We start from the raw sequence: 12,198 nt of genomic DNA on the forward strand, positions 1-12,198 counted from the left end.
GACTCAGGCCTTTTTCAGACCTCGGCCCAGAGAGCAGTTCGGCTCCGAGCATTCACGGAGAAGTTCGCCGCCACCTCAGTCCTGTCCCCCACCCCCGCCCTCCCCCACGCCTCAGCCCCCAGTGAAGGAGGAATCATGAAGTGGCCGCACTTAGGCTAAGCCAATTTTTGGCTTTATGCTTACTGCTTGCTTTTAGAACGATCAGCAAACTCGACTGACCAGACACCGCTCCCAGCTCCAGGCCCACTGTTAAAAACAGCTAAAGTTGTCGATTCTAACTGTTTGATTTGACCTTCCTCTGATCGTTCAACTTGACAATCATGTTTGGCGTCTGAGTCTTTCCCCAGGAAGGGAGTCACGGGAGGATAAGCTCAGGAGAACGACCAGCCCCCTCCCACCCCCCACCCCCCACCCCGAGTTCCTCCGTGGCGCTGGTGCCACCAGGTGAGTCTGACCAGATAAAGAAGGTCACGGGCTGATGACCTACTAGACCACCAGGAGGTCCCATGTTACCAGACACTCATCCAGATTTAGGAGGAAGTTTCATCAGAGACCCTTGTTGATCATGAGCACCTTTTGTGCTCCCGCCTGTTGTGATTCCCTTTCATGCTCCAACCTGTTCGTCCACAGAAGCATGAAACCCCAACCCCAAGACGGGTTCACAGTTTGGAGGGCACTAGCCTGCTGTGAGTCCCCTTTGCCCAGCAAAGCAATCAAGCTGCCTCTTTTCTTCTAAACTCTAAGACCCTGTCTCTGGGTTATTTGGCTCGTCAGGGACGGGGTGGGGGAGGGCGATCTTTCGGCAACACCCGCAGAAGTTTCCCTGAGTGGCAGGAACCAGCGTGGCCCTCAGGCCTCAGCCCCGCAGGCAGGCAGGCAGGCAGAGTTGGAGCGACCGTTGGTCCCGCCCCCGCCCGCGCACCACCACCCCCCGCCCCCGCCGCTGCTTCCGCCGCCGCCCCCGCCGCCGCTTCTGCCGCCGCCGCCGCCGCCGCCGCCGCCGCCGCCGCCGCCGCCGCCTCCCAGGCCTTCTCCACCGATCGGTCCCAAATCGACTGACTGTCTCCTGGAAGCGGGGGCGGGGACGTCAGGAGGATCCATTCGGCAGGGCCTCGTTCAATCGCTTCATTCAAATGCAGAAAGCTCTGTGCTCAGGTCAGAGCCTTTGACTTGGCCTCCGGCTCCTCTCTGTTGAACGGCTTTTGTTCTTTGGTTTCAATTTCCCCACCCTTAGGCCACCCCGTCCCAACTGCACGGAGGGAGGCGGGAGGGAGGGGGAGAATCTCGCCTGGTCTCAGGCCAAAGGAGTCCCCTCCTTTTCCTAATCTGGGTAAACCCCACTACACCGTTTGAGAATCATGGAAGGGCATGGAAGCAGACCTCTGACTTGATAGATTCCTCTGGGATGGGAGACTTTAAAAAAACAAAATTCTTTTTCCCCTGCTTCCAGGGAGGCAGAAAGGAGGGCCAGAGTGTTCCTCTTGCCTCGGGCAGTTCTTTGTTTGTTTGTTTCTTTCTTTTGTTAAATCATTTTTTTTTTCCTTTTTTTCTTCCAGTTTTATTGAGACAGAGTTGACATACAGCAGTGTATACTTTTGGGGGGGGGCGGGGAGAGGAATTCGATTTTATGTATTTATTTTTGACCGGAGGTACTGGGGATTAAACCCAGGACCTTGTGCTTGCTTGCTAAGCACACACTCTACCACTGACCTATACCCTCCCCCTTGGCCAGTTGTGAAGTCCCTTTCATTCAGCATAGTCCATCGGGCACATTTTGGGGCAGCCTACTCTGGACCCCAACATTTCCCTATTCTGTAACTTCCCTGGAAGTTTTACACATTAAAAGCTGGGCTGTTGACTGTGCGTGTGCGTCCATGCGTGCGTGGGTGCGTGCGTGCGTCTGAGCGTGCATGCGTGCGTGTGGTGTGGGGGCAGGAGGGAGGGAATAGTTTCCTAGAGGGCCTGCGTTTCATGGACCCAGTTTCTTAGTTCTGAGAACAGGTCTGTTCAAGGAAACAGTTGTAGTATCTCGTCTCAGGAGGCGGTGGTGTCGATGGGCTTCTGAAGCTAGGCCTAGGGAGCAAGCAGTCAGGTATCGCCTAAGAGGCACTTGTGTGGAAAACCAAAGTACAGCACAAAGGTTAATCATTGGAGCAGATGAGAAACCAGATTCAGGGCCGGGAGTAGGGGGTCAGTCTGGTAGGAGATTTCCACACATCGGGGTCATCGAAACGGCTCGAGCAGTATGAAATGCCTCTGATGATGTCCTGGGGTGTTCGGCTCAACTCTCTGAGCGGCTCCTCCAAAAACAGGCCCTAGGATGGTTTCCACAGGAGCTGTTGTGGCCATTTCTCTGACGTTTACCTCCCGTTGCCCAGCTTCAGTCTGCAGGGCTTCAGGAGACGGAGCATTTTAGTACTCAATGATGCCAAGACAAAAGGGTGAGAGAAAATGGGAAACGTTCGTGGAGATGGTCCTAGGCAGATAGTGGAGGCAACTAGAAGACTTTCAGTCTCCGGGCCGGCTTTCAGGTTGAGACAAAAACCCTAAGGCAAGCGCTTGCTGCCACAGCACATCGACTAACACGGGAACCATCCAGAGAAGATCAGCACGGCCCCTGAACGTGGACGACACACACACATACGTGAAGCGTTCCGTAGCTTTAGTGATGTCAGTCACCCAGAGAAAGACAGATATCCTATGCCATCACTTCTAGATGGGATCTGAAAGTAAGTCAAGACACCCATCCATACATAAATAACTCCATTTTAAAAAGACTCCAAGGAACCTATTTACAAACCAGAAACAGACTGGACTCGCAGACATGGAAAAGAAACCGATGGTTAACACAGGGGACAGGGTAGGGTGGAGGAACGGGGGAGGGCAGAGGGATAAATCAGGAGTTTGGGATTAGCAGATATAAACCACCCTATACAAACTAGGTACACAAGTAGGTCCTACTGTCTAGCACAGGGAACTATGTTCAATAGCTTGTAATAACCTATCCTGAAAAAGTATACGTGTGTGTGTGTGTGTGTGTGTGTGTGTGTGTGTGTGAATAAGTGAATCACTATGCCGTACGTCATAAATGAACACAACATTGTAAGTCAACTATACTTCCATTGACAGAGAGTTCCTACAATAAACAGGCAGGCAGGCAGGCAGGCAGGCAGGCAGGCAGGCAGGCAGGCAGACAGACACAGACACAGACACAGACACACACACACACACACACACACACACACACACACACACACACACACACACACACACACACACACACACACGCCCCACAGACACAGGGGAACCCTAAGGAAAACGAGTAGCACTAGTATCTCTTATCCATGCATGTCTATCCCAGTTTAATGGAAACCTAAGTTTTTGCCTCCAAGTCAATGATGCTAATAACTCTGCTGCCAAGAATAGAAAAATCCTCACGGAGGATTTCTGAATCCCAGAAGGGTCAGGGAGGGAGAAAAAGAGAAAGGGTTCCATTCTGCTGACAGAGGTATGATAGTTACCATGTGGGTGTCCGCCTCTAAAAGGAAAGGAAGGGGAAAAAACAAAAGTTTATTTTCCCTTGTATCTGAAAAGAAAAAAATTTAAAACTCAATCCTCTTGGAGACAAGAAGTCGTACACACCTCATGTCACTGATTCTCCTCCTCCACCTCCTCCTCCTCCTTCCTCTACTTCTTCTTCTAGTCTATACCTCCCATGGATTCTGACGACCTTGCCTGATGATGGCGGGTGATGGGGGCAGAGATCGATCCTTCTGAGAAGTAAGTTGGCAAGCGCTTTAGTGAAGCCTCGTAGGATTTACCCAGTGAAGCGAGTGCCTTCGTCCCTGGAGGCTGCGGAAAGTATGTCCCCAAGTCACATACGCATGTGTTTGTCTTTTGTTGTCGTTGTTGTTGTTGGTGGTGGTGGTGGTGGTGGTGGTGGTGGTGTGTGTGTGTTTGTTTGTTTGTTTATTTGTTTGTTTGTTTGTTTGTTTGTAGCAGTGTCCTGGCCATGCTGAGGGCATCAGGCTTGCAGCGGGGGAAGGAAGGCTTCAACCCCTTTGGAAGTCATACCTACCATCCCAAGAACGTCTGGATGACCCCTACTATGTGGCAGTTGAATGGGGGCCAGTTACTGGGGTTCAGCGGGTCCAGAGAGAGGAGGTCTGAGGCCTCTGGGGACAAAAAGTTTGTACGTATGTATGTATGTATGTATGGCCAGTTGACTGTTTTTGCGGTCCTATAGGAATCTTCCTGCCCCTGTCTATTGAACAATGGGAGTCATCTTCCAAGTGCCCTGACACCAGACACCACGGTGGGTGAAGGAATGCGGGTGGGGTGGGGGTGGGTGGGGGAGGTCATCCAGGGAGCTGGGAGAAACCGAGCACGTCCGTGGGTCGGTGGGTCGGCCTGTCGGATGGTCGCCATGCTGGGTTTCCCCTAACCCAGGCCATTTGCCGAATGGACAGAACAGACTGGGGCCACGTGTGCCACCCACCCTCTTTCCGGAGGCTGTGGTCCACTGTGTTTGCATGAAAGTCAGTGAAGGAGGCATCTCCTCGGGACTCGGTTCCGTCCCTTTCACGAGAGCCTCCACTTTGGATGACAGCCAGCCAGCCAGCCAGCCAGCCCTCGATGCCAGGGCAGTAGACGACTGCCAGGAATATCCCATCCTTTCTGGAACCCTGAGTGTACCCACCTGTACAGACACAAGGCTGAAGAATACATGACGTTCCTTCCTAGTTGACAGCACTCCCCATGTCACTGAAACAGTGTCCAGTACGCTGACGTCATCTCCTCCCTCTCCCACACCCCCGCACGCGCACAAACACGCGCGCGCGCGCGCGCACACACACACACACACTCTGTCTGTCTGTCTGTCTGTCTGTCTGTCTGTCTGTCTGTCTGTCTGTCTTCTAAGGATGGAGAAGAGTTTGCTGAGCTATTTCGGGTGCCCTCTCATCCTAGTTCCTATCTCCAAGTTGGTTCAAAGTCCAAAAGGCGGTCAAGCACTTAATCAGATAGGTCCCTCGTAAAGAATGCCTCCCACATCACGACGACAGGCTTCTTAGGCCAGCCGAGAAGCTCCTTCAGTTCTGCGCCCATCTTGGCTCTAAGTTGATATCAGTCTGTTACGGAAATGACAGGCCAGCCAAGAAACAAGCACCACTCTGAGGGTTGGAGTACTCAGATTTATTACGCCGGCGGGCTCAGAGGGGCTTCTGCTCCGAAGCTCTGAGCACCTCCAAGACGTGCACATGAGGTTTCATAGGGTTAATTACAAATATGGGTCTATTCGCCAATAAGACTCAAACAACAAAAAGCAAAGGATCAGTACACTGGAGCTTATCAATTTGGAACAACAGATCACGTTACTGACACTTGTTGAGCTTGGATTTACGAGTTAGCTTGTTAGCCCAGTAAACTGACACTAAACTTCAGATTTACGAGTTAGCCCAGCAGAACTTAGATCAGTAAACGGACACTTATCACACTTAGATTTGTGACTTTAGCTTGTTAGCCCAGCTGGGCTTTTCCTTTACAAGTCCTCCAGGATCCAAGAAAGCCACGTTGGAAAACAAGTGGTGATTCTGATGGGACAGGAGATCAGTCATTTGGGGGCGAAGGGTGGGGTAGGGAGACATACCAGCCTGTCTGTCTGTTTTCACCCAGTGTGGGAGCCGTCCCAAAGAGATAACTCGAGAAGAGAGAAACAGGGAGTTGACAAAGAACACGTGCAGTGTCGTGCCCTCCCCCCCCCACCCCAGGAGAAGGCCAAGCCAGAAGTCCCTCCGGATGGCGGGCTCCGGACTCCAGCTTCCAGGGGAAGCGATTTTTTTTTTCCTCCCCATTTCAGGCCCGGAAGAAGAGGGAGAGGCAGAGTGTCCTTCTCGGGCATCCGCTGTTTCTGAAGCACGCTTGTTGCCAAAAGATCGGCCCCCATCCCCGACGAGCCCAAGAATCCAGAGACAAGGTCTTGGAGCTTAGAAGCAAAGAGGCCATTTTATCACTCTGCCGGGCAAAGGGGATTCACAGCAGGCTAGCGTCTTCAAAACTGTGTACCCACCTTGGGGATGGAGTGGGTGGGGTGGTTCTAGAGCCATAGCTCAAACAATCGGGCATCGATCACCATCCACAGAATCGTTTTCTCATCAGAAGACTCAGAATGGTGTCACGATGCCTCCAGGTGACCCATTCTATAGAGGCTGGTGGTTAGATCTCGTTATCTCATAAGCACTCAAGGTGTGGCCTTCTTGGTCACTCAGGCTATTTTGTCAGGTCATTAGTCCCGTGACCGACCTTCTCCTCGGAGAAAGACTCAGAGACCCAGCATGATGATGACTTTCAATGAGTGAAATACAGTAGAAACAGTAAGATCGAGAGCTTCCAGTTTCAACAACAGGCCTGGAACCGTGAGCAGCAACCAGTCAGTCAGGACAGTTGACCGTTTTCAGGGCGAGCATAAGAAACCGAATGACACCCCCCCCAGCAAATGAATGAGTGAATGAATGAATGAATGAATGACCTAATGATCCTCCCCTCCCCCCCCGCCAAAAAAAGAAGAAGCAATCCGTTAGCCTAATTCCGGCCATTTTATTCATCCTCCTTCACCCTGAAGCCCCAGTCACCCACGTGCCACAGTGGTCTGTTTTCTGGTTTCCTCCACCCCCCCACCCCCCACCAACCACCACCCCGCCAACATCCCCCCATGCCCAACCACCGCCCCAAGTGTGGGACTGGACGGGGGTGCAGGGGGCTGAGGGGGCGGCAATGGCGGCTTGAGGTGAGGGTGGGGAGTGTTCCGCCCAGATCGTATAGGAAGCTCAAACACAGCTGCAGTACGAGACAAGATGGTAGATTTCTGTGAGTCCTCCCTCCTCTTAAAATCCGTCCTAAGGAGGAGACAGACAGAAAGAGAAACATCACCCTCACTCCCAACGCCTCCTGCGCCCTCGATGTGCCCCAAAACAACAACAAGAAAAACAAAAACAAACACGACCACAAATAAGTCGCTATCCCTGGGGAAGAAGGATTCGATGGCATGGGGATATCATTCTAAAATTCATTCCCTCTTCATCACATTTCATGGAAACCGATTGCAATCTATGAGGCCCTGTGAAGGTAGGGGTTGGGGGGGTAGGGAGGAGGGAGGGAAGTGAAGGGGGGGGAGAGGGAGAGAGGGAGGGGGAGAGAGAGAGAGAGAGAGAGAGAGAGAGAGAGAGAAAGAGCAGAGGAGAGGAGGGATAAAAGGGGAGAGGACAGGAAAGGAGAGGAGGGAAAAGAGGGGAGGGGAGGGGAAATGAGAAGAGGCGAGGGGAGAGGAGAAGAGGGAGAGGAGAGGAGTGGAGGGGAGAAGAGAGGAGTGGAGGGGTGAGGGGGAAGGGGGGAGAACAGGGAAGAGGAGAGGAGGGGAGAGGAGAGGAAAGAGAGACAAGGGAGACAGACAGACACGCATGCGCGCAGCGCGCACACACACACACAGAGAATAGCGAAATGGAGAGAGAGGCAGAGAGAGAGAGAGAGAGAGAGAGAGAGAGAGAGAGAGAGAGAGAGAGAGACAGACAGACAGACAGACAGACAGACAGACAGACAGACAGACACGGATCTAGGTCAGGGATACTACACATGGGTATTCTTCTGAGTGATTTTATGTGTTTTCTCAATCGCCACCTCTATGGAGATAAAAATCGCTCCCATAAGATGAAGGGAGTCCTTCTGCCACCGCCCACGGCCCCGCCCACCAGCACCGCTTGTGTTTGTCAGGGATTCCAAGCCAAAGCACGTGGAGGAGCGGGAGAGCTTCCTGGCAGCCCAAGGAGGAGGAAAGTCCGGCAGCATGAGAGAGGTGGTTGGCACGGGGAAGCTGGAGGCCGGCTGACGAGAAGATGGGTGAGGGGGCAGGGAGGAGGGTTTCCCAAGTTGGAGAGCCAAGACGAGGGAGGGGAGCTGTCGGTGGCTGCGTTCTGACCCCGACCCCAACCCTGACTGGAGCGGATCCCTGAAAGGAGGCGGTTCGGGCTCTCTGGCCGAGAACGCCCCTCTCTTCCTCTTTGTGCAGAAACACCTTCCGCAGACCGAGAAAGTCCATCCCGAGACCCTCGTCGGAAGAGTCCTTTCCAGACCCATCACGATCCTCCTGGGCCAAGGGGTCCAGGGGATGGGGCGGGGCCTCCATTCGATCCGTCTTCCGTCCGTCCGTCCATCCACAAGATCTTGAACATCCATGTAGGATTCTGGATGGTAGCAGTTTTCCAGGATCCTCCAAATCCTTGTAAGTCCTCTCCTGGCAGATTCGACCCCTAGGTCGTACCGCGCAGCACAGGGCACTAGATTCAGTCCCTCGGGACGAGGGTTCCTGAAAAAGACCAGGAAAAAGAAGAACAGAATCACTATGGTGTGCACCAGCCAGAAACCAGCACCACCTTGTCACTCTAACAGACTTGCAAAAGGCGGGGTAGGGAGAGAAAGTCATAGGATGGCTACCATCCCTCCCACCCCCACCCCACACGCCAAGCCCCAGACCATCGTCATCCCTGCTCCCCCTCCCCTCCCCTTTCCTCTCCCTTCCCCCTCCCCCTCCCCCTCCCCTCCATCGACGCCCGCCTCCCGCTTGTACCCCACTCCTCTGAACCCAGCACCACCCACCCCAGCCTGGACGGGCTCGGCTCAGATCGGCTCGGCTCGGCTCGGCCCGGCCCGTCCGTCCGGTCGACTTCTTCGCAGGGTCTAAAATAGCGCCCGGCCGACAGGCAGGTGGCACATGGCACATGGCAGGGGAGCGAGCGGGACGGTTCGGGATCTCTGGGTGGCAGGGACACGCGGCCGGACAACCAGGAGCACGGACGGCCTGGCGTGCGTTTCTCCGCTCGGGGGGGCCTCGACCAGAGACCGTGGTACGGGGAACGGGGACACACACACACCACACACACACCACACACACACACCACACACACCACACAGACACAGACACACAGACACACAGACACACAGACACACAGACACACACACCCACCCCTTCACCCCCACCCCCAAACCTCTGACAGCTTTCGTTTGTTTTCGGCCGACCGTCCCTCGATGAGGTACGAGTGCCTTGGCTGGGGCTGGGGGGGGGGGTGGAGTTCCTCCCTCCACAACGACCCCACACGGGCTCTGTTCTGGTCACCCGAGTCCTCTTCCAAGTCAGACCACAGGCCTCCATCACCCGGCGCGAGCACTCGGGGAAACAGTCACCATCCTCATCGCTCCGCTCCACCTCTACACGTGAAGAACTGTTCCCAGCCCACGCCACTCCACCCCACCCCACGCCCCGATGCCACCCACCGCAGTGGAGAGAAACGAGACGAATCCACAGACGTGCATCAATCCGATGAAGAAAACGACGGCCCTATTCCAAGGAAGCATAGATATCTAGGTAGGAGATTCATCGAGTACTATGGAGGCGGTGGGAAAGGGGGGGGTTGCGGTGGGGAGGGTCTAGAGATCAGGCAGTACAGCCCATGCTTAGCATGCAAAAAATAAAGGTCCAGGGTTCAATCCCCAGCACCTACTCTTCAAAAATAACCCGAGAAGAAGCAAGACGGCGGAGTAGAAGGACGCTCGTAGCTCACCCTCTCCCACAAATACACCAAAACTCACATCGACGGACCCACTCGGCCAATCAGACCACCTGCGGAACTCCGACAGAACACCGCCCTCTTCGAAAGACAAAGACGCCCAAAATCTGGTAGGAGAAAAGGAGAAAAGAAAGAGTCAAAAGCAAAACAGTGCGGGAGGGCCCGGCAGAGGAGGAATAGGGCTCGTTCGCCAGACCTCCCCGTCTCCAACGGAGAGGCCGACGGGACGGTGGGGGAGCCTCCGAGTCTCAGATCTGCCCGGAGCGCCCCTTGACCGACCGACCCAAGTGAAACGGGCACAGAGGGTCCCCGCGACACCCAGCCCGAGTCGCAGGCCGGCAGCCGGGGGCCGGGACAGGCCGCACGAGCCGGGCAGAGGACCGTGGCGGCGGCACCACGCGCCGTGGCCGGGAGGGGATACAGAGCAGAACAACCCGCCCCCCCAACCCGTCCATTACGGGGAAAGAAAGGCAAAGCAACACGGCCGGTGTGCCCTGGGGAGAGGGGCGCCGTAGCCTCCATCTCCTCAGACCCGCGGCGCCATCACCGGCCCTTCTCGCGAGAAGAGAGGCGGGGCGCAGCCACAGCCGCCATAGCCCCTGGCGCGCGGCGCGCAGCGCGCGGGCGGGGGCGGGAGCGGGGGCGGGGCCGAGACTCGAATCCGCACCCGGGGGCTCTGCAACCTCCTAGGCAGGACTGAGACTCGTTTTCAGCCTGAGGCAGATATTATATATCTGCCCCGGTACCTCAGAGAACTCGCGCCACCAAGACTAAGAAGGAGCCGAGTTTTGGAATGCAGCAGGGGCGGGGCGGTTCCACCGTCTTCCCCGAGCCCACCTACGGAGAGGAGCGCCGACCCGAGGCGGAGCACACAGCCGCACAGAGCAGCGGAGCGACCGGCGCCGGGAGAGGGCAGGCGGCCAGCCACCCTCCCTCCTTCCCGGCAGGAACGCAGCATCCGACCGCGGTGCCAGGAGGGGGCGCGATCTACTTGCCCACAGGCACCGAGGGCAGCACAGACGAGGGCGCCGACAGAGGGCCCGCGGAAACAGCAAGCTGAGTTCACGAAACAGGGCGACGACAGAAAGACTTCTCGGTGAAACCGTTAAGAGCGCACCGTCTCCAGGAGAACACATCCTTTTATTTTTTTTTTTTTTCCCTCTTTTTTTTTTTTCTTTTCCTTTTTCTTTTTTAATCTCTTTTACATCGGTTTTACCTTCTGTTACCTTTTTAACCTTTACTTTTGAACAGTCGTATACGTTTACGGTTTTAATCCCTTTTAAATGTTTCATTTCAAGTCTTTTCATTATTATTATTTTTAAACATCCACCCCCTTCCCTTTTTCATTCTCTTGGTTTTGATCTCCTGTTACTGGTTATTCACAGGTTTCAAATATTGTTTCTCGGTTTTTTTCCTCCTTTTTATTAAGGTTATTAAAAGACGTCTCAACTCGATCGCTATTCTGCTTCCACTTACTCTTCTATTCATGATTACACACTGTCTTCAAACCTTTTCTTTCTCCCGTCTTTTAAAATCCTCTGTTTTATCTTTTGTTAAAATCTGTTCTATTTCCGATTACCTTTTAAAAATTTACTTTTGAAACAATTGTATATTATTTTCTGATCTTTTCTATTTGTTTTTAAAGGCTTTTAGAAGACGTCTCAGCTCAATTGCTATTCTGCTTCAACTTGCTCTTCTATTATTGATCGTACACTGTTTTCAAACCTTTTTTTCTCCATTCTTTTAACATCCTGCCCCCACCCCCTCTCTCCCTCTCCCCCTCTGTCTCTGTCTCTGTCTCTCTCTCTCTCCCCCTATCCCCCTCTCTCTTTTAAAGTTTTATGCCTGCCTAGGCTTTCGATAAATACATAAACTCCTTAAGGACACCAATAGATAACTGATACTCCTTAAGCCACAGTGCCAGAGAGATAGGAGCATTATGAAGAAGCAGAGGAACCACTCCCAATTAAAAGAGCCAGAGAAATTCCCTGAAAGCACGATCCATGAAATAGACGTGGATGGCCCGCTCGATCAAGATTTCCAAAAAGGAGTGATCCAAGTCCTGAAGGAACTCCAAGAGATAGTGTTGAGAGATATACTATACGTCAAAAACGAAATCGAAGCTATAAAGAAGAGTCAAGGAGAACTGGTCCACTCATTGGCTGAAATGAGAACTGGTCTAAAGGCTGTCCAAAGCAGGCTAGATCACGCAGAGGAACGAATAAGTGGCCTAGAAGGCAGGACAACAGAAAGAACCCAATCAGAACAGCTGAGAGAAAAACCAATAAAGAACAACGAAAACCATCTTAGGGACCTAAGGGACCCTCGAAAGCGTGCCCATCTACGCACAATAGGGGTTCCAGAAGGGGAAGAAAGAACCAAGGGGACCGAAAAGATATTCGAAGAAAGCATGACTGAAAATTTCCCAAATCTAAAGAAGGAATCAGATATCCAAGTCCAGGAGGCTCAGAGGGTACCCAACAGAAAGAACTCAAACAGGCCCACACCAAGACATAGGCTAATCAAGATGGCCAGAGTCAAGGATAAAGCAATGATCCTAAACGCCTTTAGGCAAGAGAAAAAC

The 12,198-nt window shown here is 53.4% G+C and overlaps 2 long non-coding RNA genes and 1 other non-coding gene across 3 annotated transcripts; 2 read left to right on the forward strand and 1 right to left on the reverse strand.

Annotated features, from left to right (window-relative positions):
- The first annotated feature begins 966 nt into the window (after nt 1-966).
- On the forward strand, nt 967-4,207 carry LOC141576846 (uncharacterized). The gene is made up of 3 exons (XR_012505275.1): nt 967-1,155; nt 3,704-3,861; nt 4,000-4,207. It is a non-coding gene; the product is annotated as an uncharacterized LOC141576846 (long non-coding RNA).
- LOC141576857 (U6 spliceosomal RNA) lies at nt 2,556-2,664 on the forward strand. The gene has a single exon (XR_012505287.1). It is a non-coding gene; the product is annotated as a U6 spliceosomal RNA (small nuclear RNA).
- A 2,372-nt stretch (nt 4,208-6,579) lies between the features above and the next one.
- LOC141576847 (uncharacterized) lies at nt 6,580-9,636 on the reverse strand. Its single transcript, XR_012505277.1, has 2 exons — nt 8,647-9,636; nt 6,580-8,356 (listed from the first exon to the last, which is right to left on the reverse strand). It is a non-coding gene; the product is annotated as an uncharacterized LOC141576847 (long non-coding RNA).
- Nucleotides 9,637-12,198: the final 2,562 nt, after the last annotated feature.

The sequence above is a fragment of the Camelus bactrianus genome, unplaced genomic scaffold (genome assembly GCF_048773025.1).
Source record: "Camelus bactrianus isolate YW-2024 breed Bactrian camel unplaced genomic scaffold, ASM4877302v1 HiC_scaffold_41, whole genome shotgun sequence".
In the NCBI taxonomy this organism is placed as follows: Eukaryota; Metazoa; Chordata; class Mammalia; order Artiodactyla; family Camelidae; genus Camelus; species Camelus bactrianus.